This window comes from Delphinapterus leucas, chromosome 2 (assembly GCF_059928025.1).
Source record: "Delphinapterus leucas isolate spDelLeu-1000000601 "Yukka" chromosome 2, BTC_Dleu_Yukka2, whole genome shotgun sequence".
Taxonomy (NCBI): domain Eukaryota; kingdom Metazoa; phylum Chordata; class Mammalia; order Artiodactyla; family Monodontidae; genus Delphinapterus; species Delphinapterus leucas.
In genome coordinates, this window is record NC_143130.1 from 20,306,192 (window position 1) to 20,332,021 (window position 25,830).

Sequence of the window (25,830 nt, forward strand, 5' to 3'; positions counted from 1 at the left end):
GACTATTTAGAGTCTGTATCCAGGTTATTGCTGGTTCTAAATGTTTACGATGTGATGTCTTGCTGTGTTTGTGTCAAGTTAGTGCACCTGTCCCCCAACTGTCCAAAAACCCAGTGTCACTTACTCATCACATCTTTTTGTAAATTTCATTATCAATTTGGGGAAAGGCTTTGGTACACAGTCCATTCCTGGGGGTTAAAATGATTATTTCCTTCATCTTTGAGGATGATAATTCTTTTGGTTTTCGTTGGAGCTTCTCCTTTTAGTCTTTCTTAAAGAACTAATTTCTGTTCTTTTTCATTGCTGTTGTTAGTATGAAGAATTCAGTCCTAATCACTGCAGGAGCAGAGGTTAAGTTCAAGCAGACCTGGTTCCATCCTGGCTGTCACTTAGCTATTGCCTGATCTTTTTGAGCATGAGTTTCCTCTGCTGGCAGATGAGGAAAAATAATGCTCACCTCCTGGATTGTTAGGAGGATTAAATGAGAAATGGCTCTGAAACCCTGGACATATCATCACTGTTCACATCTTCCCAGCTTCTCCCACCCCAGTTAAAGAGCTCTTTGCAAGGTTGCAGTTCTTTGGCATACAAAAAAAGTATTTAGTTCCTGTTTGGAAAATATTAAAAACTATAGCACCAGGCTGAGTCTTAACCACACTTGAGAAAAATTGGAGAGGAGTTTTAACTTGGAAGCTTACTTTATTCAGGATGAAGAAATACTAAAATCAATGGGGGAAAAAATCTGCTGTTAACTTAAATACATGATTATTATCATAATTTCTTTTTTTTTTAACTGAGAAGTACAGCTAAAACACAAATGGTTTCCAAAGATTATCTGCAAATGCATTTAGTGCGAGGCAGTGTGGTGCAGAGGTGGTGCTAATGAGCTCTGCTAATGAGCTCTACAGTATCTGCAAGTCACCCCCTCTCTCTCGCCTCAGTTTCCTCACCATAAAATGGGGTGATTGTGCTTAACTGGGGGAGGGGAGGGAGGTTGAGGGGATGTGTGAGATGCTTCTGCTCTCACAGTGGTGATAGATATATGGTAGCCATCTTCCCAGAGGGCCCCCAATGACCCCTAATTCTGCGGTTCCCACCGCTGTAGACCCCTCCTCCCCAATATTGCATCAAGGTTGGTCTGTGTGACCCATAGAAGGCTTCAAAAGTGAGGGCCAGCCATTCGAGATAAGGTTAGAAAAGGCACCTTCCGTCCTGGGCTCCTTCTCCCACACCTCCCCCTCCCTTTCTCTCTGTTTCTCTCTCTCTCCCTCTCCCCCTCCTTTTCTCTGTCTCTGTCTCTCTCCCTCTCCCTCTCCTTTTCTCTGTCTGTCTCTCTCTCACCATTTGCTCTGTGGAAAGCCCTGCTGTGAGCAGCCCTGTGGAGAGGCCACATGATGAGGAACTGAAGCCTTCTGCAAACCAGCCAGATGCGTGAAGTTAGAAGCCAGCCCTCCAGACCCAGTCAGGTCTCAGAGGACTGCAGCCCCAGCTCATACCTTGACGGCAGGCTCGTGAGAGACCCTGAGCCTGGACCATCCAGCTAAGCTGCTCCCAGATTCTTGACCTACAGAAACTGTGAGATAATAAATGGTTATTGTTTTAGGATGCTAAGTTGGTAATAATTTGTTTTGCAGCAATTGATAACTAATACAGGATGCTACTGGCTTTTAATTAGCAGAGTCAGGATGCTAAGCATCCTGCAGTCTGTGGGACAGTCCTGCTCCCAAAATTCATGTATTGGAACCTAATCCCCAATGTGATGGTATTTGGAGGTGGGGCCTTTGGAAGGTGATTAGCTCATGAGGGTGGAGCCCTCCATAAGTGGAATTAGTGCCCTTAAAAAGGGACCCCAGAGAGCTCCCTCACTCCTCCTGCCATGTGAGGACACAGGGAGAAGACAGCTGCCTATGAACCAGGAAGTTGGCTCTCACCAGACACTGAATCTGCCAGTGCCTTGATCTTGGACTTCCCAGCCTCCATAGCTGTGAGAAATAATTGTTTAGTGTTTAAGTCACACAGTCTATGGCATTTTTGTTAAAGCAACATTAATGGACTTAGACATACCCCCACTGTGGAGATCAGACCTCTCCCAACATTGGCATGATCTCTCCCAGCTTGAAATATGTATGATTGTCTTTTGCAAGTTAAAAGCGTAAGGTCAAAAAGAAAAGGTGTCCATAAATTGCTGTCTAATTCTAAGCACATTGAAATGCAGGTATCCAATAGCCCAATGATTCTTCTTTGAATCTATCCTGCAGAAATCCTGGCAGATGTGCACAAAATTATGTACAAGGATGTCTCTTGCCCCTTTGTTTGCAATACCCAGACACTGCAAATAACCTACATGTCCACCAATAGAAGATTAGTCAAATAAGTTGTAGTACATCTGAAATATTACACAACTCCTAACAAAAATGAAGTCAGTCTATATATAATGGCATAAAATGAACTCTAAAGTGTATTGTTAAATGAAAATCTAAGTCACAGAATAATATAAATGGTATATTGTTCAGGTTTTAAAAACAGCATGCTGTGTGTGTGTGCACATGTATGTAAATGCATGTAAATAGATAAGATATGGACTGATTCACCTCAAACTCTTACCAGTAAATATCTATGCGGGAAGGAGCTCTGTGAAGTGGAACTTTGACTTTTGTTCTCCAAAACACTGTTCTGTTTGAATTTTTTACAAAAAACATTAGTTTTGTGATTATAGAATGTTCTAAATTATTATATTCAGTGATATTGGTAATGTCCTGTGTACTTTGGGTGCCACCGAGGTTGGCAGTGTAACAGAAATGGGGACATTGCCATGGAGCGTATTTCACGTCTCATCCCCCTCAGCCCTGTGAACTCCGCAGTCCCCAAAGGATCCACCACCAGCTGGTCTGGAAACATTGGAAGCAGCTCCAAGTCCAGAGATGGAATTGGGAATACTTAAACTCAGAACATCCTGGAGACCCTCAGTTTCCCTTTGGCTCCTATAAAATGGAAGCTGTGCTTCCTCCATCATTTCCGATTTCAAAGTGGAGTCAAAGATCTCAAGTAAGGAGTATGACTTTATATAGGTTGGACTGGAATGCATCTACTCCTTTGCTCACAGTACACCTCCCCTTATTCATTGACTGGCTGCATTCTTACCTCTGCAGGTCTTTGCCAGATAAAACACATGCTAATAGAGTAGACTTCACTCATTATCAACAAACGAAAGCTTGGTGTTATGTATCCAAAGTCCAAAAAGGTACAAACAATTAGATGAAAATGAGAGTAATAAATATGACTAAGGAAACTGAAAGTTTGATTTATCTGTGAAGATAAAACAGTAAAGATAAACAGTACAGGGACTTCTCTGGCAGTCCAGCAGTTAAGACTCTGTGCTCCCAATGCAGCAGATGCAGGTTCAATCCCTGGTCAGGGAACTAAGAGCCCACGTGCCGTGTGGTGTGGCCAAAAAGTAAAGAAAAAAAAACAAAACAGTACAGACATCTTAGCCAATGACAAATAAGATCCAAAGACAAGAGATAGGGAAACAACAAAAGAAAGAAAAAAAAAAGAGAGAGAGAAAAGAAGTACAGTTTTAAAGACTTGGTTGATCATTGCTTCACCACCACCACCACCACCACCAATTTATTTATTTATGGCTGCGTTGGGTCTTTGTTGCCGCACGCGGGCTTTCTCTAGCTGCGGCAAGTGGGGGCTACTATTTGTTGCGGTGCGCGGGTTCTCATTGTGGTGGCTTCTCGTTTTGGAGCACGGGCTCTAGGTGCACGGGCTTCAGTAGTTATGGCACCCGGGCTCAGTAGTTGTGGCTCGTGGGCTCTAGAGCTCAGGCTCAGTAGTTGTGGCACATGGGCTTAGTTGCTCCGCGGCATGTGGGATCTTTCCCGACCAGGGATTGAACCCGTGTTCTCTGTGTTGGCAGGCGGATTCTTAACCACTGTGCCACCAGGGAAGTCCCTTCACCACCATCATAGGAAAATAGAAAATCGCATAGTCTGGTTGAACAAAAACTCAAAGGACTCCCCAGATGCCCTTTTCCCCGGGGCTTGTTACAAACAATACTTGTTCAAGACCTGTAGAGCCAAAGATGTTGTTTTTCCCCACAATCCACAAACCCCTTACTCAGGACAGGAAATGTACATTCAGTGAATGACTATGTCAAAAACACAATAAAAGAATGGGAAAACCTTACTTTTTTCCTTTGTATGGAATTAAATTGTTGGAAGGAAGCCAAGGAAATGACACATCTCACCTCTGTTTCTGGCTAAACAACCATTTAATCATTGATAGTTCTTAATCAAATTGGGGTCTTAGATACTGTAGGTTAATGAATTTATTTTCCAGCAACCAATTTTAATTTTTTTGTATTTCCATGAGGAAATGAGATATGGTACCTTAATGTAGATTATAAATCTATACTACTTTTTAAATTAAAACTAGTGGAAAATTATCCTTTGTACCATCTGCCTGAGTAATAGTTTGGTTACTTGCATGTACAGGCTTGTGTTGATTTTTAATATCTTTATTTAAGTAACTTCTCTCCAACCAAGTCAAGGCAGAGAATAAATCTTTTATTTTCTTCATGTTTTTCTGAATATACTTGACTTTTCACTTCACCTCACAGAGTCTTAGTTTCCTCATCTGTATAAGTAAGAAAGTGGTCAATAAAAGGCTGTAAAGTGTAAACTGTATTAAGGAAAAATTCTGTGGGAAAGGAAATGTGATATTAAAGGGGGAAAGAAACCATATAAAATGCCATCTGTTAAAAAAGAGGTTGTTCAAATATTTTAAAATATGACGATAGTGGGTTATAACAAATCACCATGCTTCGTAGATTCCATTAGATTTATTTAGAAGAATCATATAACAGTTTCATTTGAAAATATTCATATTTACACTGTATTAGAAAACTCATTCTTGTAGCTATTTAGACTTAAGATAACATTTTTTAATATGCCAACTTAAAAAGGTACAGGGAGAGTGTATAATCTTTCAAAATACTTTTAGGAAGAAAAAAGGAAAAAAACACATTGATTTAGGGATGGGCAGAACAAAGAGGACTAAGAAAGAATAGTCAGAGAGAAAGAAAAAAAACTCAGTGAGCACGTTCACAAAATTCAAAGGAGGAGAGGCTTTGGAGGAGAGAGTTTGTTCTAGGCCTCAGAGAGCTGAAGCAAGGCAAGTGCCACAAGATAATCTACTGAGGCTTCAGTTCATGAGAATACAGATCCTTGGGAGACAGTTCACCCTTCCCCTGCCCAAGGGAGATTTTGAGTTTGGAGATCAAGGATTTCCTTGTCCCCTGAGGGGCTCACAAGGAGTTGAATTGTTTGAGAGCAGAGGAAGCGCTCCAAGGATACTGCAAAATTGAGAATGGACTGTTTAGTGAGGACAGTGTCCTAAGGGATTGGGAATGAGTTGAAGCCCGTGGACTCTCAGAACAGTGGGGCCCATGGCCTTCCCCCTTAGGAACCCGGGGCATGTGGCAGGTGCAGTGTCCACCTAGGGGGGAACGAGGTTATCTAGTCTAGACAGCACCCCCCTGTGCCCAGCTTAGAACAGAAGCAGGGGAGCTCTTTATCCTCTATGGAAGCATAGGGGATGGACAAGAAGCAGGTCACTCCAGACTCTTGGGAACCAAAGATCCCACCCCCAGTGTTGTGTGCTGTCTAAAACCCTCTGGAATCTTGCACGACCCAGGTCCCAGGAAGGGAACCCCAATAATGGCAGAGATTGGATTTCTTCCCTACCTAGTGGGAAAGGGAGCTTAGAAACAGATTAATTTTTAGAGGGGGAAACATAAATAGAACATTTCTTTAAGTCTGTGTGTTGTTGCATATTCAAAGCCGCTCCATAAGGACTGAAAAGTATTTGGTTGCATCTGACAGCTAGGAGGTAGGTCATAGGTGCAGTTTCAGCAGAGTGTGGGGTAAGATCTAGATTTTGTGGAAGGAGGAATGAGTGGGAGGTGAGGAAGTGGAGGAAACACATGCAGACTGCTGTTCCTAGAAACTTGGCTATGAATAGAAAGTGAGATGAAGGGTGCAAGCTTGAGAGGATGCAGAGGAGAGGATTCTGCTGTGAGGCCCCGACAGCAGCTTCGGAACATCATTCTAGCTGACTGTGGTCCTCCTGTCTAGCTTCCTCAGGTATCTTTTTGTTATTTCCTTGGTCTTTATAAAGGAATGTATTATCATAATAAAGGTATTTAACAACGAGGTCCTACTGCATAGCCCAGGGAGCTATATTCAATATCCTGTGATAAACCATAATGGAAAAGAAAATGAAAAAGAATGTATGTATATGTATAACCGAATCACTTTGCTGTACAGCAGAAATTAATGCAACATTTTAAATCAACTATACTTCAACAAAATAAATTTTAAAAAATTCTAAGGAAAATAGTGGCAGACCAAATTCAATAATAATAATAATAATAAAGGTATTTATTGTAAGGTCAAGTGAGCTGCTTCAATAAATGAACTCCCAAGTCTCAGTGGCTTAACACAATAAGGTTTTGTTTCTCATGAAGTCAAAACCCAATTGGGTATTCCTACTGGGACCCAAGCTCATTCGATCCATGTCACCTTCCATGCGTGGCTTCCAGAGTTGCTCTGGAAAGGGAAACTAGAATAGAGAATTACCTGTGGGAGGTTTCTGTGGGCCATGACTGCAGTGGATGAGCATCACCTCTGCACACCTATAGGAGAGTGCATTGATGCGACCACATGTAACTGCAGAGTGGCTGGAAATGGAATGTGAGTCCATGTAGAGGCAAGGCTGATGAACGTGTACTAGTCTCCCCCACGTTATTCGCCTACTCACTACTATGACCCACTTAGCCTGTATCTTAGCCTCTCAGGACCCCACCGTCAGGTGAGCCTGGTATCCCAACTAGGGTACTGCTCAGATTCCTGTCTTAACCTATTTCCAGGCTGATACATTTAAGTCTCAGAGTTTCTTGTAGAGACAGTAAGGGAATCATCCCTGCTTAGAAGTGAAGTCACAAAACCCGTATTCTTGGCTTGGGAAGTATCAGAGGGGAAGGCTTAGGTGTCTGGGGGCGGAAGAGGCAGCAGGACCAAACACCCTCCCTCAAAACATGGGCATTTCACTTTCCCTTGAGAATCTCTACTGTGATGACCACTGTCACACCCCCATGGCCACAGATACTTTCTCTATGAACGGCCTACCCTCAATGTAAAAACACCCGTCTTCACAGAGTTGAGACAAGATGGCATTTTCAAAGAGACTTTGCTGCATTCTAAGGGAGGACAAATGGAAATAAACGAAGCTTCACCAGCCCTTCCTCCTGAGCATTCTCGTTAGCCTATCTTTTGCCTCCAGCTGTTACCCTCAGCCTCAGGGAGCTGCAACATTAAACAGTTGCCTCTAAGTGTTTTTGACAAATGGCCCAGGGAAAAGGTTGTTCTCACTGGGTGAGCTCCGAGTCATGTCAAAGACAGCCTTGCAAGTGGAGTCTTCTAGGTCGGCCAGACAATTCTCTGGTAATGAGGTGTTGAAGGAGTTCCGACCCTATTCTCCCCTTTTCAGTGGCTCTCTGGCTGCTGGGTTTTTTGGGGATTTTTTTTTTTTTAAGGCTACCATGGTGCTGTAGAGAGGGGATTGAAACAGGAAAAGTTAAAACACCTCAAGAATGTTAAAACATTCTGAGCAGAATTCTGCAATTTTTCTTGATTAAACACTCCCCAGATTGCTGTAAGCCTTGGATTAATTTCCAGAGTTTTGAAAATGCTGATTCTGTCAGTTTTTGCCAATTCTCTCATTGCTCTTTTGGAAGGAAGCATTTTCATAGGTCTTTACCCCACACCATTTCTGCTGACATCACCCTGTATTTATTCTTATTAGCCTCACTATCCCTTAGAATGGAAAAGTTCAATCCTATTTGGAGCTGTTACACACTGCGTCTAGCATATCAACTCCCTCATTCAATCATCCATTCATTCTTTTAAGAAAAAGTTGTCGGGCTCCTGATATTTGTTCAAGCTTTGTGTGCGGTATTGACGATGCAACAGTGAACAAGGCAGACCTACTTCCTGCCTCAATGGAGCTTATATTCCAGCGGGGGCAAAAATTCGGTGCTAGGGTGAGGGGTGTTGAGGATAGGGTGAGAAACGTGTAATAGAAAATAAGACTACAGTGTGATAAGTGCTATGATAAGAACGTACTGGGTTCTGTTGGGGGGCTTGTGGGAGAGGCATCCAACTTGAACTTGTCCGGGAAATCTGAGACTGTTAAAGAATTTGTCATGGGCTTCCCTGGCGGCGCAGTGGTTGAGAGTCCGCCTGCTGATGCAGGGGACACGGGTTCGTGCCCCGATCCGGGAGGATCCCACATGCCGCGGAGCGGCTGGGCTCGTGAGCCATGGCCGCTGAGCCTGCGCGTCCGGAGCCTGTGCTCCGCAACGGGAGAGGCCACAACAGTGAGAGGCCCGCGTACCGCAAAAATACAAACAAACAAACAAAAAAAAGAATTCATCATGGAAGAAATGACATCTAACATGAGATGGAAAGAATGACCTCAGTTTGGCCATGTGATGATGGGGAGGAGGACGTTCCAGGCAGAGGTACAGTGAGAATGTGAGAAGTTTTAGCACTGAACTCCTAGCTGAGTAGGGTTAAAATGCTGAGTGGGTGGGAAAAGATAATATGCTGGAAATACAACCGGGGCCAGTCATAGTTCACCTTTATAATAATATTCTGAGGGCAGTGAAAGGATCTGCTGGGACTATCAGTGTGCTTTTTGTGTCTACAGTCCCTCCCTTGTTCAAGAAATAGCACTCCCTCTTTTTTGGGGAATTGTTCTACCCTCCACTCTACCCTTATGGCTCTAGTGAAGCTTCGCGTCACAAAACCCAAATTCTGACCGGGGATGTAAGGATGTTAATTAAGTTGAGCCAATCAGAGGCCTTTCTGAGAATTTTTGTTTTTAATTGGAACTATAGAAAAAGGAGGTATTCTTGGATTGTGAGGCTGGGCAGAGAAGAATCTGGGCTTAAGGTTATGGTTTAATGGAGAACACTAGTCTGAAAGCATAAATTCAACATATGAGGAAAAGCAAAGAGAGGAAGAAGATGGAGGAGGAAGAGGAGGGGAAGGGGAAAGGGAGGGAGGGGAGGAGGAGGAAGGGAGAAGAAAGAGGAATAAGCAGAGGAAGCAGGAAAGAGTCCCGGCACATTTGGGTCCCTGGATCCGTCATCCTTGATACCTAGGACGAAACCCTGAGGAACACAGCGTTTAAAATATGGGCAGGGGAGGGCTTCCCTGGTGGCGCAGTGGTTGAGAGTCCGCTTGCCGATGCAGGGGACACGGGTTCGTGCCCCGGTCCGGGAAGATCCCACGTACCGCGGAGCGGCTGGCCCCGTGAGCCATGGCCGCTGAGCCTGCGCGTCCGGAGCCAGTGCTCCACAACGGGAGAGGCCACAACAGTGAGAGGCCCACGTACCGCAAAAAAAAAAAAAACATATGGCAGAGGACAAATAGTCTACAAAGCAGATGGAGGGGAGATAAAGAGGGGGGAGAAAAATCAGGAGAGGGAGGCATACTGGTTTTTAAATTTAAAAAATTTAATTGTGGTCAAAAACGTAAGATTTGTCATCTTAACCATTTCTGAGTGTACATACAGTTCAGTAGCGTTAAGTATATTTATATTGTTGTGCAACCAATCTCCAGAACATTTTCATCTTGCAAAACTGAAACTTCATGCCAATTAAACAACAGCACCTCCAGCCCCCAGCCCCTGCCAGCCACCATTCTACTTTCCACTTCTGTGGATTTGACTTCTCTAGGTACTCCATATAGGTGGAATCATGCTGTATTTGTGAGTGGCTTATTTCACTTAGCATTATGTCTTCAAGTTTCATCCACTGTAGCATGTTTGGTACATTGTTTTATAACCAAGAAAAGCCACAGGTATTTTCAGGGGGAAACAGTTTTTGAAAAAATGTGAATATCTGTAGAAAAATTAGAATCACTGAGAAAAACTTTTGCACAAAGGCATTCTGGCAGTTATACAATAAAATTTACAACCAAACTATGTGAAGCGTGAGCGTTACTCTTAAAATGTAGTTTTCATCACCTTAATTTCTCCCATACATTTGTTTAGTTCCAAAAATATGTTCTTCCCTATGGTAGCAAATATGACATAAACATTCAAATTCATGAGAAATGTGCATTAAAGGTCTATACTCAGCTGTTCTATAAATTAAGTATAGGTTTAAAAATTGAAGTAACAGTTGCTTAGACAAGATAAAATGTTATTTTCTCTCACATATTATAAAAAACAAAGTAGGCAGGTCCAGGGAAGTATGGTGCCAGTGTCATAAACGTCCTCCTTGGAGACACAATATGGCTGCTGTAGAACTTATCAATGTATTGCTATCTGGATTTCTGGTAGGAAGGAAGGAGATGGGAAAAGAACAGAGTAAGCTGAAGCCTGAATCAATGATTTCTGCATGCTTTTCATAGGCTACTCCAATTGTAAGGAGGGTTGGAAAATGTGTTGTTTCAACTGGGTATAGTGTTACCCCAACAGTGTATGGAAGGAAGAAGTGGGGAATGAACAGCATGTGATGACCAGCTGTCTTTGACTCAGGCCATTTTCAGTGAGCTCTCAGCTAACATCCAACTAAAATTTAGAACACTTTCCCTGTTAATGAACAGCTAATTGATGTCTCAATGTTATATAAAACAAATGGACCTATTTAATCAATGACATTTTGCCAGATAAGCAGTGTTTATGGCATGTGGGTACACATATGCTTTTTCATACACTTTTTAACTTCCTATGTTGGAGCATTCTAGCCTCTGGGAAAAAAAAGTTTGTTTTCTTTTGAAAAACAGAAAACTCTCATTGGATACATCATTGAGGGTTTCTTTTCTCTTGAAATCAGAAGTTGTCCTGGGGACTTTTGTCTCTGTTTCTGCATTGGTTATATGACTAAAGGCATGTGACCCACATGCTTATACTGAAGGGAATCTCAGGGCAATAGCTCATCTCTGTGTGACAATTTTCTGGTCTTCACCCAAGATGGGGACTGTTTCCCAGGCTTCCTGTCAGTATTATGACTTAACACCCAGTGGGCTGCAGAGGGGGAATTTCTTTCTCGATTTCACCATAAAAGTGTGAAGTTCTATAGGCAGGAGCTGCTGGCAAATGGGATTGGGAGCTCTGGCCTTGTACGTTGAACTAGATCAGGAGCTGGAAAGTAAGGAACTTAGGGGCCACCAGGGAATGTGTCAGCTCCTCAGGGTTAGAGTTTAGATATTGTAAGAGAGGGGGTGGAATAGGGTCTGTGAATCCCAGGAGGAGCTACTTATGTGGGGGTCAGACCCCTCAACTTTGAGAACAACCTTTTTTGATAATAAAAATTTATATATGTATTCTTATCATCTGAATTTAGTCATGGCAAAACACCAAGCTCATCTAAATTGAGAGATCTGTCTACAAAATAACAAGCCTGTAGTCTTAAAAAAATGTTAACGTTACAAAAGGTAAAGAAAGACTAAGGAACTATGTCAGATTAAAGAGACAGATCTACTAAGTGCAAGGTGTGGTTATGGAGTGAATCCTGAGTTAGGGAAAATTTTGCTATGAGACATTATTGAGATCACTGATAAAATTTCAATATGAACTGTATATTCAATAGCACATTGTTTCTTGATTTTGATAATTGTCCTGTGATTATGTTAAAGCATGTTCTTATTCTTAGAAAATTCACATTTAAGTATTTGAAAGTAAAGGAGCATGATATTTATACGTTATTCTCAAATGGTTCAAAATGGGTGTGTGTGTGTGTGTGTGTGTGTATGCATGTGACTGATAATGAGAAAATAAATGTAAAATGTTAACAACAGTGAATTTGAGTGAAGCATATACAAGAGTTCTTTGTACTTTTTTTTTTCAAATTTGCTATACATTTGAGATTTTTATCAAAGCAAAAAGTTAAAAAACAATCTTTACAGAGGATCTACTCTATGCCAGACATTGTTCTAAGCATTGAGATATGGCAGTTATCAAAAGAAAAATTATTGTCTTCATGGAGTTTCCATCCAAAAGGGGGAGACAGAATAAACTAAATAAGTATACTATATTGCATTTGGATGGTGGTAAGTGAAATGGAGGAAAATAAGCAGGGGAGAAGGATAATAAATTGCAGGGTGAGGTATTTGCGATTTTAAGTAGGTGGTGGGTTAGATATCTCCTTTTGTGCCACTTCAGATCTCTTGTGTGTGATCTCTGACCATCCTAGCCCAGGTGCAACCTGGTAGCACCACCTTCACCTTGTCTCCCATTGTGGGGCTGCTCTATTGATGACAAGGTGTGGGACATGTCTCTCAGTGCCCATGGCCACGCATGCATGACCATGGACACTAAATCTCCCCATGGGGACTTCCTTGGAGGTCCAGTGGTTGGGACTCTGTGCTTCCATTGCAGGGGGCACAGGTTCGATCCCTGGTAGGGGAACTGAGTTCCTGCATGCTGAATGGTATGGCCAAAAAAAAAAAAAAAAAAGTAGGATCTGTATAAAAAAATAAAACATCCCCAAAACAATAATTCTATAAAAAAAGAAAGAAAGAAAGAAAGAAAATCTCCTCCTGGAGTTAACCTTTGACCAGTGTGGGACAGGAGCTGATAGCTACATGCTTCCTCCTTTCTCCTCCACCCCAGATGGCTGTAGAAGTCCTATAGGACCAAGTAACAAGTCACCAACTTCATAATGCAACCTTGCATCTTTGTGTTGGCTCTCCCCTCTGCCCTGCTTTGCCTCCTTCCTCGCTTCCTATTTTGATCCCTGGGGTCACAATCCCCGACGAAGTATGCATACAAAAGCATCTTTCTCAGATTCTGTTTTCTGTGGGAACCTAAGCTATGACAATGTGTGAAGAAGCCCCCCACCCCGGCCCCACTGAGAAGATATCTTTTTTTTAATAGGAATTTATTGAGCATTTAAAACAATCCAATGAGATAGGTTCTGTTATTATCATCTCTCATTTCATTGTTGAGGAACCTGAGGCTTGGGGAGATGATGTAACTTGTCCAAGATCCTACAGCATAGCAGTGGCAGAACCCAGTTAGTTTGTCTCTTGGCTCATGCTCTGAGCCTTTGTGTTGTGCCCCTTCTTTTCCCCCATTGTATTTATTAATGCCATTTCAAAAGTTCCAGTGTCTTATCAGCTAAGTCAACAGAAACCTAAGAAAGAGTTTTTGTCAATGTGGGGTTCTCGGGTTAAGGGAAAATTAATAATGAGGGTAAGGGCGTTAGTGATAGTAATAAGCTCACTGTGATTAGTCAGGATAGGCTAGACTTGGCTGCACCAACAAATAACTCCAAAATTCCCAGGGCTAAAACTAAGATTTAGTTCTTGCTCATGCTACACTCCTACTGCTGGACAACTGGGGGTTCCACTCTGCATTTGTTGTAAGTCAGGCTGATGGGGCAGCCAGCATCTGGAACATTGCTTTGCTGGTTGTTGTGGCAGAGGGAACGTGTGCTGTGGAGGGTCTCACACCAGCAATCACGTGTTTCACACAGAAGTTACATATGTCACATTCTGTTCACAACTCATTAGCCAGAACGACCCCACTCAACCCAAGGGGGCTAGGAATCAATCCTACCATATGTCTGGGAGGCAGAGGGCCAGAAATATTTGTTAAGCATCACTAACGACTGTCACACCCACTGAGCAAACCCCAAGTGGAAGTGAAACTCAGGTGCAGAGGCAAGTTCTCCATTGTCAGCATCTTGTCCTCATAAGGAGCATCTTCTCTCAGAGATTAGGGAGACAGAAATCCCTTACATTTGTGTTTTTAAAAATATATATATTTTAAAAATTGTATTCCAAGTGTTTGGCTTAAAATGCCTTTTTAGATTATTTTTACTATTATTAATTTTTTGAGGAAGGATAGCAAAGACTCCAATGTTAAATATACAAGCTTCCCTGCTGCTGAAACAAGGGACGACATTCTCTTTAACCTCAACATAGTTATGTCTTATTAATAGTTTCATTTGTATATCCTCTATTTAGTCAAAGACACTCACAGTTTATACCCAAATACGTACACAGTGTAGAAGGATTATCACTGGTCATTATCTATAACATCAGCTGCCATTCTGAGTCTGTCTACCAGAGCAAAATTTATTATATTGTGGCCACTGATGTAATGAAAATGAAAAGAGGGTTTCTGTATCTATTTGCTTCTTGGTCCTAGATTTTGCAACGTTGGAAAAGGTGGATCTTAACATTTTCTTTGTCAAAAAGAGTATATTTGGTATTCTTTGAGAAGTGGCTGGATGCTGGTATCACAATATATATACATCTGTCATTAGCCATTCTTTGACTGAGCTGCATCTTCTCAGCTTCTTGAGGATAATGCCACGTTAGAATCTTTATTGAAGAAAGGTGCTGTGGATCAGCGGTCCCCAACCTTTTTGGCATCAGGGACTGCTTACATGGAAGACAATTTTTCCATGGACGGGGTGGGGAGGGGATGGTTCAAGCAGTAACGTGAGCGAAAGGGAGCGACGGGGAGCGGCAGATGAAGCTTCGCTTGCTCGACGCTCACCTCCTGCTGTGCTGCCCGGTTCCACAGGCCTCGGACCACTACCAGGGGTTGGAGACCCCTGCTGTGGATTATAGACATGGTTCCTCCTTATCAGTGAACCCTCCACTTCATCCTAGAAGGAAATGAAATTGCCCTTGCACGGTTTGCTCTGTTCAAAGTTCTCTTCTTTTGTACTTTTCTCTGCTCCTCAGTATTTTTTCTGGTTGATGTTCCTCCTTTTACTTGGAAATGCATTTTATTTCATAGTTGATCTTAGTATCTCCCAGGTAGCAAACATATAAATGCATGATGTGTAATTCCCAAAGCTGTCTTTTATTTTTCCACTTTTTTTAAAAATAAAATTTATTTATTTTTGGCTGTGCTGGGTCTTTGTTGGTAAGCACGAGCTTTCTCTAGTTGCGGCAAGTGGGGGCTACTCTTCATTGCGGTGCGCAGGTTTCTCATCGCAGTGGCTTCTCTTGTTGCGGAGCATGGGCTCTAGGCGCGTGGGCTTCAGTAGTTGTGGCACTCGGGCTCAGTAGTTGTGGCCTGCGGGCTCCAGAGTGCAGACTCAGTAGTTGTGGTGCATGCGCTTAGTTGCTCCGTGGCATGTGGGATCTTCCAGGACCAGGGCTTGAACCCATGTCCCCTGCACTGGCAGGCGGATTCTTAACCACTGCACCACCAGGGAAGCCCTCCACTTTTCAAAAGGACTTTTTTTCAGTTATAGGTACTATGGGCCTTCCATTATATCCACACAATAATTGTCATGACCACATAATATGCTGCAGGGCTCCCCTTGTACTTCTTGCTGAAGAGTAAAAAATGAACAACTAACATGTAACAAAACTTGGGAAGAAAATTAACAGGCAAGGGATACCTGTCTTGAGTCTTTGCCTGGATACCAACAGGGATTAGGTTATTATAATAAAGGATTAGTAGTGCACAGTTATCCCAGAGGAGGAAAAGGTTGACCATCTTGCTCTAAGTTGAGTTATTCCTTTATTCAGTCAGTCTGTCAATCATTTACTGAGTGTTCACCGTGCACTTTGTTTTGGAGCTCTGAACGGGCAGGTAAGTGACATGGTCAGATTTAAATTATAGGCAAATCATGCTGTTAGCAGTGTGAGGCATAGCTATGTGGGACGGAGTGAAGAATGGATGGAAGATAAAGAGATTTGTATTAATCCAAACACAAATTGATGAGAGATTGAATCAAAACGGTGGTGGTGGGAATAGATGAGGAGGAAATAGATTCAGCAGTTATCTGAAGATGGAATCTACACTTGTTGACTTGTTGGAAATGGGGACAGATGAGAAGGAGCAGTAAGGAGGATGCCCAGGTGGTTGGCTTTGACAATTAGGTGGATGGTGGTGCCATTTATTGAATATGAATACAAAGGAAGAATGGTGTATGTGTCTGTGTGTTTGTGTATGTGCATGTATGTGTGTGATTAAGTTAGTAGTAGATGGGTTGCTGCGAGGGATATGATGGGTTAGTTATGTGGGTCTGGCGGTCAGCAGAAAGTTTCATTTATTTAATAAATTACTGTGTGCCTGGGCTCCAGCTACAAGTGTGGCAATTGGATCATTCCCATACAGGTAGTAGTTAAAACCACGGTGTGGATGAGATCGCGTTAGACTGTGAGTGGAATAAGAAGAGCCCCTTCTCTCCTGTATCATCAACCCCTCTCCTGCTCCTGGATGCTTTTATCAGCAGTGAAACATGCTCTTAGGTTTCCCACCTTGGAAAATCCTCTCTGGACCCCTCCTCCCTTCGGACCTGGCTTCGCCCCTCTCCTGAGCTGACTCTTGCTAAGGCATCCGGGTTTTCCACGTTGCCACATCTAAGGAACACTCCAGTTTTCTGGCCTCGCAATATTAGGATATTCCCATAGGCCCTCACTGCTCCTCTGGCTGCTCTGAATGGAGGAGAATGACTCTTTGTCTTACTCAGGGTCACCTGCGCACGTACCCTATCTGGGCATTGAAGTAACACTGTTTATGCCTCTTTGTCTCACAGTGTTCCCTGGGAAAACATCCCTTTCAGTCCTTGCTTGCAGCCTCTCTTGCCATTAAGCTCAGCCCTAATCTGGGGGTCTGAGCTGTAGGTTAGACCTTGACTGTCCTCTTCCTTCAGCTTCTCCATGCCCCCCATCTTCTCCCCATAGAGCTGTTCCCAAACTGCCTTAGACACTGTTCCTTCAGTGAAAATTCCCATGCAAATAGGTATAACATGTCCAGATGTTTATTTACAAAATGCAGAGTTTTAGAGGGGAAAGGATTTTTAAAGTAATACAAGCTCGCTGTAGATATTATTCAGGAAATGTAAAAATGTATAAACACAAGAAAATTTCCAGTAATTATTACCCAGAAATTACCACTCAACGTTTTCAACAATTTCCTTCCCACTTTGGTCTATGTGTCTCACACATTTTATTCAAAAATAAATTAGTCCAGTGGTTAAGACTCCACACTTCCAATGCAGGGGGTGCAGGTTTGATCCCTGGTTGGGGAACTAAGATCCCACATGCCGTGCGGTGCGGCCAAAAATAAAAGTATACTATATATGTAGTTTTTAAAAGTCAGTGAAAGGTATATTTCCATTGTTAATAAATATAGATGGACATAATTTTTTAAAAATTTATTTTATTGAAGTATGGTTGATTTACAATATTTTATTAATTTCTGGTATATAGCAAAGTGACTCAGTTATACATACATATTCTTTTTCATATTCTTTTCCATTACTGTTTATTACTGGGTATTGAATATAGCTCTCTGTACTATACAGTAGGAACTTATTGTTTATCCATTTTGTATATAATAGTTTGCATCTGCTAATCCCAAATTCCCAATCCATCCCTCCCCCACTCCCCCTCCCCCCTGGCAACCACAAGTCTGTAGATGGACATAGTTTTTAATGGAATTGCCTTCCGTTAGATGGGTTGCTCTATTTTAACCAATTCTTTATTGGCATGGAGGTGGCTTCCAATTTTTTTATATTGTAAACAAGGCTGTGATAAACCGCCCCCTTATACATGGATCTTTGTGGGTCCTTTTTGTATGTGAGTTATTTCCTTAAAAAATATGCCTAGAAAGTAAATTACTGGACCACTGTATTTACATTACAAAATCTAATACATATTGCCACAGCGCCCTTTAGTTAAATCCTACCAGTTTACATTCCTGCCAACACATATCACCAGATTCTCAACATATTCTGGGTGTTTTAAAATCTTTGCCAATATGATAGATGAATGATTACATTCTACTGGCCTCAATTTAGGTTTGATTACTTGTGAAGCAGAACAGGTGGTTATTCATTATCTGTGTTTATTTCTCATAAACTTCCTTGCCATGTACCTTGGTGGTTGCCCAGTTTTCTATTGGCACCTTCATATCGACTCTTACTACAGGACAGGATAACAGCAATGATTACCATCATTATTTAGAGTAAAATTGACCACTGAATCTGATTAACACATTAATATAAGTTCTGTGAGGGGAGGAACCATGTGTGTCTTGTTGATTTTTGATACTATAATGTGTTGTACAGTACTTGGCACATCTAGGTGCTTAATAAGTATGGGTTGAATTAGTAAACTCCCCTTTTTTTCATTGCTTTTTAAAAAATAGACTTTATCTTTTAGAGCAGTTTTAAGTTCACAGCAAAACTGAATGGAGGGTGCAGAGATTTCCCATATGCCCCCTGCTCCTACCCAGACACACTGCCTCTCCCAAGATCAACATCCCTCACCGGATGGTACATTTGTTACAATTGGTGAACCTACATGAACACGGCATCCTCACTAAGAGTCCATAGTTTACATTAAGGTTCACTCCTGGTGTTGTACATTCTGTGGGTTTGAACAAATGTATAATGTCACGTATCCATTATCATACAGCATTTTCACTGCCCTAAAAATCCAGTGTGTTCCACCTATTCATGCCTCCCTACTCCTAGCTGCTGGCAACCACTGATCATTTAACTGTTGCCATAGTTTTGCCTTTTCCAGAATGTCTTAGAGTTGCAATCATACAGTACGTGGTCTTTCAATGTTTTATATACATTCTCCTTTAAATGTAAACTTGACTTCTAATAGCAAACTTAAGTTGGGCAGTTTCACTTCTGGACCAAGGCAAGCTACATTTTCTGGGTTGGAAAGAGAATTGTTTTAATTTCACATCCATCCTTCCCAGCTCAGGTAACATAGGGAAGAAAGGAGTGACACATACTAGAGGATGGGGAGTGGGCAGGTAAGGGACTTTGGTAACTGTTGTTCTCAAGTCCTGCCTCTTTGTAAGTGCTCAATAAGTGCTGTTGAAAAAAGGGAGGAAGGATGGGAGAGAGAAAAGAAGGAAACTTCCAAGTACATTATGGGTAATTTAACTTAATTATCCAGTCTCTGCTTTGATTTTAACATGACAATATTTAGGTTTACAAGGCGGTAAAGCAAAAGTCACCTATTTTTTGAGTGAGTTTGTTGGGCTTGAGGTATAGAAGACCTTTAAGCGTAGCTCCTGTCCTTTTCACCCAATTAGGGCTAAAGAGTGACCTCTCTGTATTGAAGTATTAACCAGACTCAGAAGACTCACAATAGGAATGGATTAACTTGGCAAGGGACATGGAGATTTTGAGAACATTGTTGGTCTCTGAGCTACCCCCGGTCAGGTGTGTTAACTATGATTTGAATGCTTTCTTACCTTGCTTTCCACTGGCTGTGAGTGATTCAGTGGCTGTAACTCTCTTCTGGCCCAGAAGAGAGTTTAACCAATGTTTTTCAAAGGCAGATGAGACATTAGAATCTGATGACAGAATTTAACCAATGCTTTTTAAAGGCAGATGAGACATTAGAATCTGATGACATGATGATATCATGTATAAATTCTCCATTGGCTTATTACCGCCACAAGGGTGATGCTCTGTTTTTTTTACCATTGAATCACCAGCTCTTGGCATCACAGTGCCCAGCACGCATTAGGGACTCAACAAATATTTGTTGATTGAATGAGTGAATGAATGATTTTCCATAAATGAATAGCTTATCAAATACCAAGTCCTAGCATTAAAATGAATTTTTCTAAATTCTTTCTTTTTTTTCTATTTTTTGGCCGTGCTGGGCAGCATGCAGGATCTTAGTTTCCTGACCAGGGATCCAACCTGTGCCCCTGCAGTGGAAGTGAGGAGTCCTAACCACTGGACTGCCAGGGAATTCCCTTTAAAAATTTAAAAAAATTTTTTAAAGATAAATTCTTTCATCTCTATACAGTTTTAATTAAAGAAACTTTTTTTTTTGGAGAATAGGTCTCCTTTCCTCCCCCCCCCCTTTTTGCTGCTTAATGAATTAAGTCTAAACTCCTTAGGCAGGCATTTGAAGTCCTCCATAATGATATGCTCTCAAGTTATGCTCCTAGGATTACTAATTTTCACCTAACACCAGTGGTCCAGCTAAAATGGATGATTATTCTTTATTTTTAAAAATGGACCTCCAAAAAAAAAAAATGGACCTCCAAACTCTTCTGCTATTAGATTCCCTCTGACCAGGTCAAATCCCATCTCCTCTGTTATGATGCCTGTAAGATTACCTGGTGAACGTTGTGATGATCCCCGCATAGCCATTCCTCTTTTCTTTCTCACTGGCCCAGTTTTCCATGTGAGAACCATACCTTCCCCATGTGGGAAGAAGCCTAACTCCATATATATATATATTTCTCCTATAGATATCTGTACAATCTGTACAATATCTGTACAATGACTTGTCTATAGTCATGGCTAAACAAACCCATTTATTAAAGAAACAAATGAGTCTTTTAAGGCTGAGTAAATTTCAGTGGTTATAGAGTTAATTTTGGTCAAAGGATTTACCTTATTTCTACAAAAAATTTATAGTGTGGTTTAAAATTCTTTTATAAATATAAAAACTCAAACATAAAACTCTTAGAAGAAAACATAAGGGTAAATATCCATGACCTTGGATTAGGCAATAGGACACTAAAAGCAGAACAGTAAGAGAAAAAAATAGATAAATTGGACTTCATCAAAACTGAATACTTTTGTCCATCAAAGGATATTACCAATTAAGTGAAAAGGCAATCTACAGAATGGGAGAAAGTATTTGCAAATCATATATCTGAGAAGGATCAGAGTACTTAAAGAACTCTTACAGTTCCAAGATAAAAAGACAAACAACCCAATTTTTTAAATGGGCAAAGGAATTGAGTAAGCTTTTCTCCAAAGAAGATTTACAAATGGCCAACGAGCACATGAAGAGATGCTCAGAATCATTAGTCGTTAGGGAAATGCAAGTCAAAACCACGAGACACCACTTCATACTCACCAGGATGGCTATAATCACAAAAGTAGAAAACAGGTGTTGGCAGGGATATGGAGAAATCGGAATACCTGTGCATTGCTGTGGGAGTATAAAATGGTTCAGCCGCTATGGAAGACTGGCAGTTCCTCAAAAAGTTAAACCCAGATCAACCATACGACCCAGCAATTCCACTCCTCAGTATATATCTAAAATAATGGAAAAGTAGGTACTGAAACAAATACATGTACACACATGTTTATAGCAGCACTATGTACAAGTCAAAAAGTAGAGACCACCCAAATGTCTATCAATGGATGAATGGGGGTATATCCCTACAGTGGAATGTTATTCAGCCATAAAAAGGAATGAAGTAGTGACACATGCTATAACATGTATGAACCTCATACTAAGTGAAAGAAGACAGAGACAAAGCTCATGTATTGTATGATTCCATTCCATTTATAGGAAATATCTGGTGTAAATCCATAGAGAAAGCAGATTAGTGGTTGCTGGGTGTTGAGAAGACAACAAATGGAGAGTAACTGCTTAATGGGTACTGAGTTTCTTTTTGGGGTGATGGAAACGTTTTGGAACTACATAGAGGTGGTGATTGTACAACATTGTTAATGCACTAAATGTTACTAAATTGTTCACTTTAAAATGGTTAATTTTATGTTATGTGAATTTCATCTCAACCACATCCAAAAATCTTATATGAGTGAGTCAGTAGGAGCAAAACATACTAACATGCATTTAATACTCAGCTATGAAGTAGTTTTCAAAATTGAATAAATAAATACCTGGATTCTCAGCTAAACTTTCAGTATTGATGTGGCAGAAGGCAGTGTTACCCAAAGTGTGGGTTGTGTTCTATTGATGGCAGGTAAGACGGACAAGGCTTTAAATAACATTGCCTTGCATAGTGAGAAATTTAATTTCTTTACTGAGATTTAGACACCTTTTAGTCCATGTGAATATATCAATGACAGTCTCAATTTGGTGCTAGGAAGTTTGCTGTTAGTACATTTAATGTCTCTAATACAAGCTAATCTCCCTTTACAACAAAGAGAGAGCAGGCTTCAGGCTCAGAGCCCTCTGGGCAATGTTATTCTGGCGGTTTTAATATCATTGTTTTCAGTGTGTTCTTTTTTACTTTTATCTTCTGTTTATGTCATGTGACATCTGTTTTCTACTTTAGTGACTTACATTCTACTTTACATAGTGATGCAAAATTTCCTCTTTAGATTGATTTAAGTAGAAATGTGAGTCAATAATAATATAAATGGTATGAAGATTTAAGGGATAAAGTAGAACCCAGATGATTAAATAGGACACACCAGCATAAAGACACATTCTCTAGATTTCGAATTTAAGGACCTGAGTCTCTCCCTACCCAGGCAACACCAGACACATTACTTAGCCCCTGTGCTACTGTTCCTGCCTACCTCAGAGAGCTTTTATGGCAAGTGCTTTACAAATGTAAATTATTGTTATTAAATTACAGTTTATGTTGGGTATTGCCTGATCTCAGGGCTGCATATCCCAGAGTCCTTTGCCAGCAAGTTCTGATAAGGTTTAGGTTCTGCCAGTGAGATGCACTTGGGATTTGAACAGCATAAGGATGGTGCCATTCTTCCTCCAGGAGTGGCTGACATGAGGGTTTGACAGACATAAATTTTTGCAGTGAAGCTAGGCACCAAAGAGTGTCCCTGACAGTCACCAGCTTCTAAGCTGCAGGGCAGCTGTGACATTGGCCATGGTTTCCTGTCATTTCCTGCAAGTTCTGATCTCTGGGTACAGCAGCTTCCTGACATTGGGTCCACAGCTGATGTGGAATAACCTGAAAGTTAGTGGAGGGTCACTCTCAACCTTCACCCATGCACTCCTTCCAAAGCCTTTGTACACATCTGATTTCATGGGTTAAATATTCAATATCTTTCTGCTGGTAATACCTTGAGTAGTTTCTTTTTCCCTCACTGAATCCTAACTGAGATATTATTTATTTCATTGAATTTATGAAAAGCTTACGTTTAATAATAATACAATAAGAGTGAACATTTTTTGAGTGTTTACTACTAGTCATTGGGCTAAGCATTCTGCATGCATAATCTCACTTAGTCCTCTAAGTCAACCCTATGAGGTAGTTTCTATTGCTGTCCTCATTCTGCAGGGGAGGAAACTGAGGCAGAGGGTTGCACACTAACACAGGTCTCAGAGGTGGCCAGCGGTGGAGTTGGGGTTTGAACTCAGGCTGTCTGAATCCAGAGATTCCTCAGTGACTCTGCGGTAGACTGCCCTTCCCCCTGCAAAAAAGGTTTACTTTATGTCGTCAATAAAGTCAACTTCAGGTCTGAAACAAGAAGTTTCAATTTCAAGGGTGACACAGCACATATACTGCATGTTACTTGAGGGGGGCAGCATAAGCGGGGTCTGGGACGGGACCTTGTAATCAAACACACTAATTGTTCTGTGATGAAGTGAGTGTTCATATGAAATAAGGTAAAGACCATCATAAATAGCCAAAGGAAAGTTCAGTCGCTACCCAATGAGTTTAGATGGCAAATTATTTAGGAAAAATACTTTTGGTTTTCAGAGCTTTGTGGATTTCAAAATTACAGATTAGGAATTACGGACCTGAATCTTTTTCTTTGGCTGCCCCATGCGGCTTGTGGGATCTCAGTTCCCTGACCAGGGATTGAACCCGGGCCCTCAGCAGGGAAAGCATGGAGTCCTAACCACTGGACTGCTAGAGAATTCCCCTGGACCTGCATTTTTAATAAAGTATTAGCCAATAGAAAAGATAAACTGAGCAGATAAAAAAATTTTTTTTCCATCTATCGTCTTATTTTAAACGAGTCTTTGGTCTGGCTCCTTGTGACCACTCCTTCTTTCCTTTTTTAGCCAAAGCATGTGGACAAAGACTATTGCATATCTATTTAAGTCAAGTGTAATTGTGAGTATATTTACTTTGCAGACACCAAAAGGTTAAGGTCACTGTGTTCTTTCACAGCACCCAGCAACACGGCCCCACTTCAAAGGAAAGAACCAGACAAAATCAGCAACTTAGTAGTGAAAAGCATGCTCGGAATACGTTAGGATCTCTTACAGCTCCCCTCATTCTTCTACAACTGGACCTTCTAATACAGCATTTCTACTAATCTTGATAAAGTTATTTACTTATTAAGGTTTTAGCTAAAATATATCTAAGTATAGCTTTCACATTTTATTTTTAATCAATTTATTCCAGTTATCTGTAAGTGGGTAAAAAACCACCCTAAACTCAATGGCTTAAAATAATTTATTATTGCTCTCCTGGTTCTATGGGTTCTGTGGGTTGACTGAGATGTCCTCATTTGGGGTTTCTCATGCGGTTGCACAGTTGGGGCTCAAGACATCTTGAAGGCTTGACTGTGCTGGATGTCCAAGATGGGGCACCCACGTGACTAGCAGTCGATGCTGGGGGCTCAGCCAGAGTTGTCATTCAGACCACCTATGTGTGGCCTCTCTGTGTGGCTTGGGCTTCTTTCAGCATGATGGCTGAGCTAGGAGGGAGCCCATCAAAGGTAAGTATTCCAGAGACCCAGGTGGAAGCAGTAAGACTTCTTATGATCTAGCCTTAGAAATCACTTAACATCACTTCCACCTGATTATTTTTGTCAACAGTGAGTCACAGGTCCAGCCCAGATTCAAGAGGAGGATAGTATAAAAGGATGTGGATAGCAGAGGCATTTTTCATTGGGGGGTCATCTTTGAAATCCAGCTCTCAGACAATGTATATAGATTTATGTGTACAGAGTTTAAAAGTAAATTCAAAAATCACATACACAGAGGCAAAAGTTTTATCGCCCTGCAACGGAGACAAAAATGCCTTGAAATTGTACTTCAATTTTTTTCAATATCTTAGAATACTTTTTAACACAACTCTGCTTGATGAGACAAATAAAAAACAAATAAATGTCATGAATGATATCTAAAAGGTGGTCAAACAGAGAGTTGAAGTATGGAAACTCTAAGTTGAGCAGACAGAAGAAATTCTCTAAAGCTATAAAAACATAAGGAGATGCTTTTCAAATGCTATGACATCATTATCGGTCTCTGGCAAACCATGACAGCCATTCTGGTGTGTAATCAGGAGGAGGTTGGCTTGTGAACCAAAGAGCAGAGGAGATAATGAGAGGCAGCCTTTGTAGTTGAAAACAAATCATTCCTACATTTTTTCCCCTTTGAGTCACAGACCCTTTGGAGCACATGGAAAAGTTAGGAAATACTTTGCCCAGAAAATAAATGTATTTTTTAAAATTGAAGTATAGGTGATGTACAATATTATATAAGAAAAATGTATATTTGTATACCTTTGTTCCTTCCTTCGTTCTTTCCTCCCTCTCTCCCTTCCCCCTTTCCTCCTTCCCTTCCTTCATTCCTTCTACAATTATTTAGAGAAAGCTCATTCTGTATCAGACACTGATTTGGACTAAGGGATAAAGTAGGGAAGAAGACAGATCCATTCCCCAGTCTCACGGCATGTCCATTTTTAAGATAGACAGAAAAAACCCAAGTATACCAGTAAAAAAACAAGACGACCCAGATAGTTATAAGGAACAAACTGTGTACACAGCATCTTGCATACAATTTTATGGGGTTCACAGTCGTGCCATGGACTCTCCTTCCTTGCTGTGCAATCAATAACTTCTCTTTTAAACCAAAGGATAACTTTTCAGTATGAGCATTGTGGATGTGGTTGTTGATTAGTCGTTGCTTTTTCACTTATACTGGGTACACAGGTGTTGACTGGCCTGAGTTGTTTTCAACAATGAAGCACAATTATACACAGTGTCACTGGAGCTGACTTTCCTAACCAATGGGAGAGCACTGGCTCCTTATGAGATTTCAGAAAGTACTACTGCTGGTGAGCATGACAGTGTGCACTGCAAGGCTTTCCACAGCTTTA

At 41.2% G+C, this 25,830-nt stretch overlaps 1 protein-coding gene across 3 annotated transcripts in view; it reads left to right on the top strand.

Moving 5' to 3' along the window:
• Window positions 1-25,830, top strand: part of USP6NL (USP6 N-terminal like) — a 208,228-nt gene that overhangs the window by 15,961 nt on the left and 166,437 nt on the right. The window contains exon 1 of one of the 3 annotated variants that reach the window (XM_089906504.1): window positions 1,169-1,575. The exons of the other annotated variants lie outside the window; for them this stretch is intronic. The gene's annotated coding sequence lies outside the window, so the exon portion shown is untranslated. Of the gene's footprint in view, window positions 1-1,168; window positions 1,576-25,830 lie in introns of those variants that run through there. 3 annotated transcript variants of the gene reach the window in all.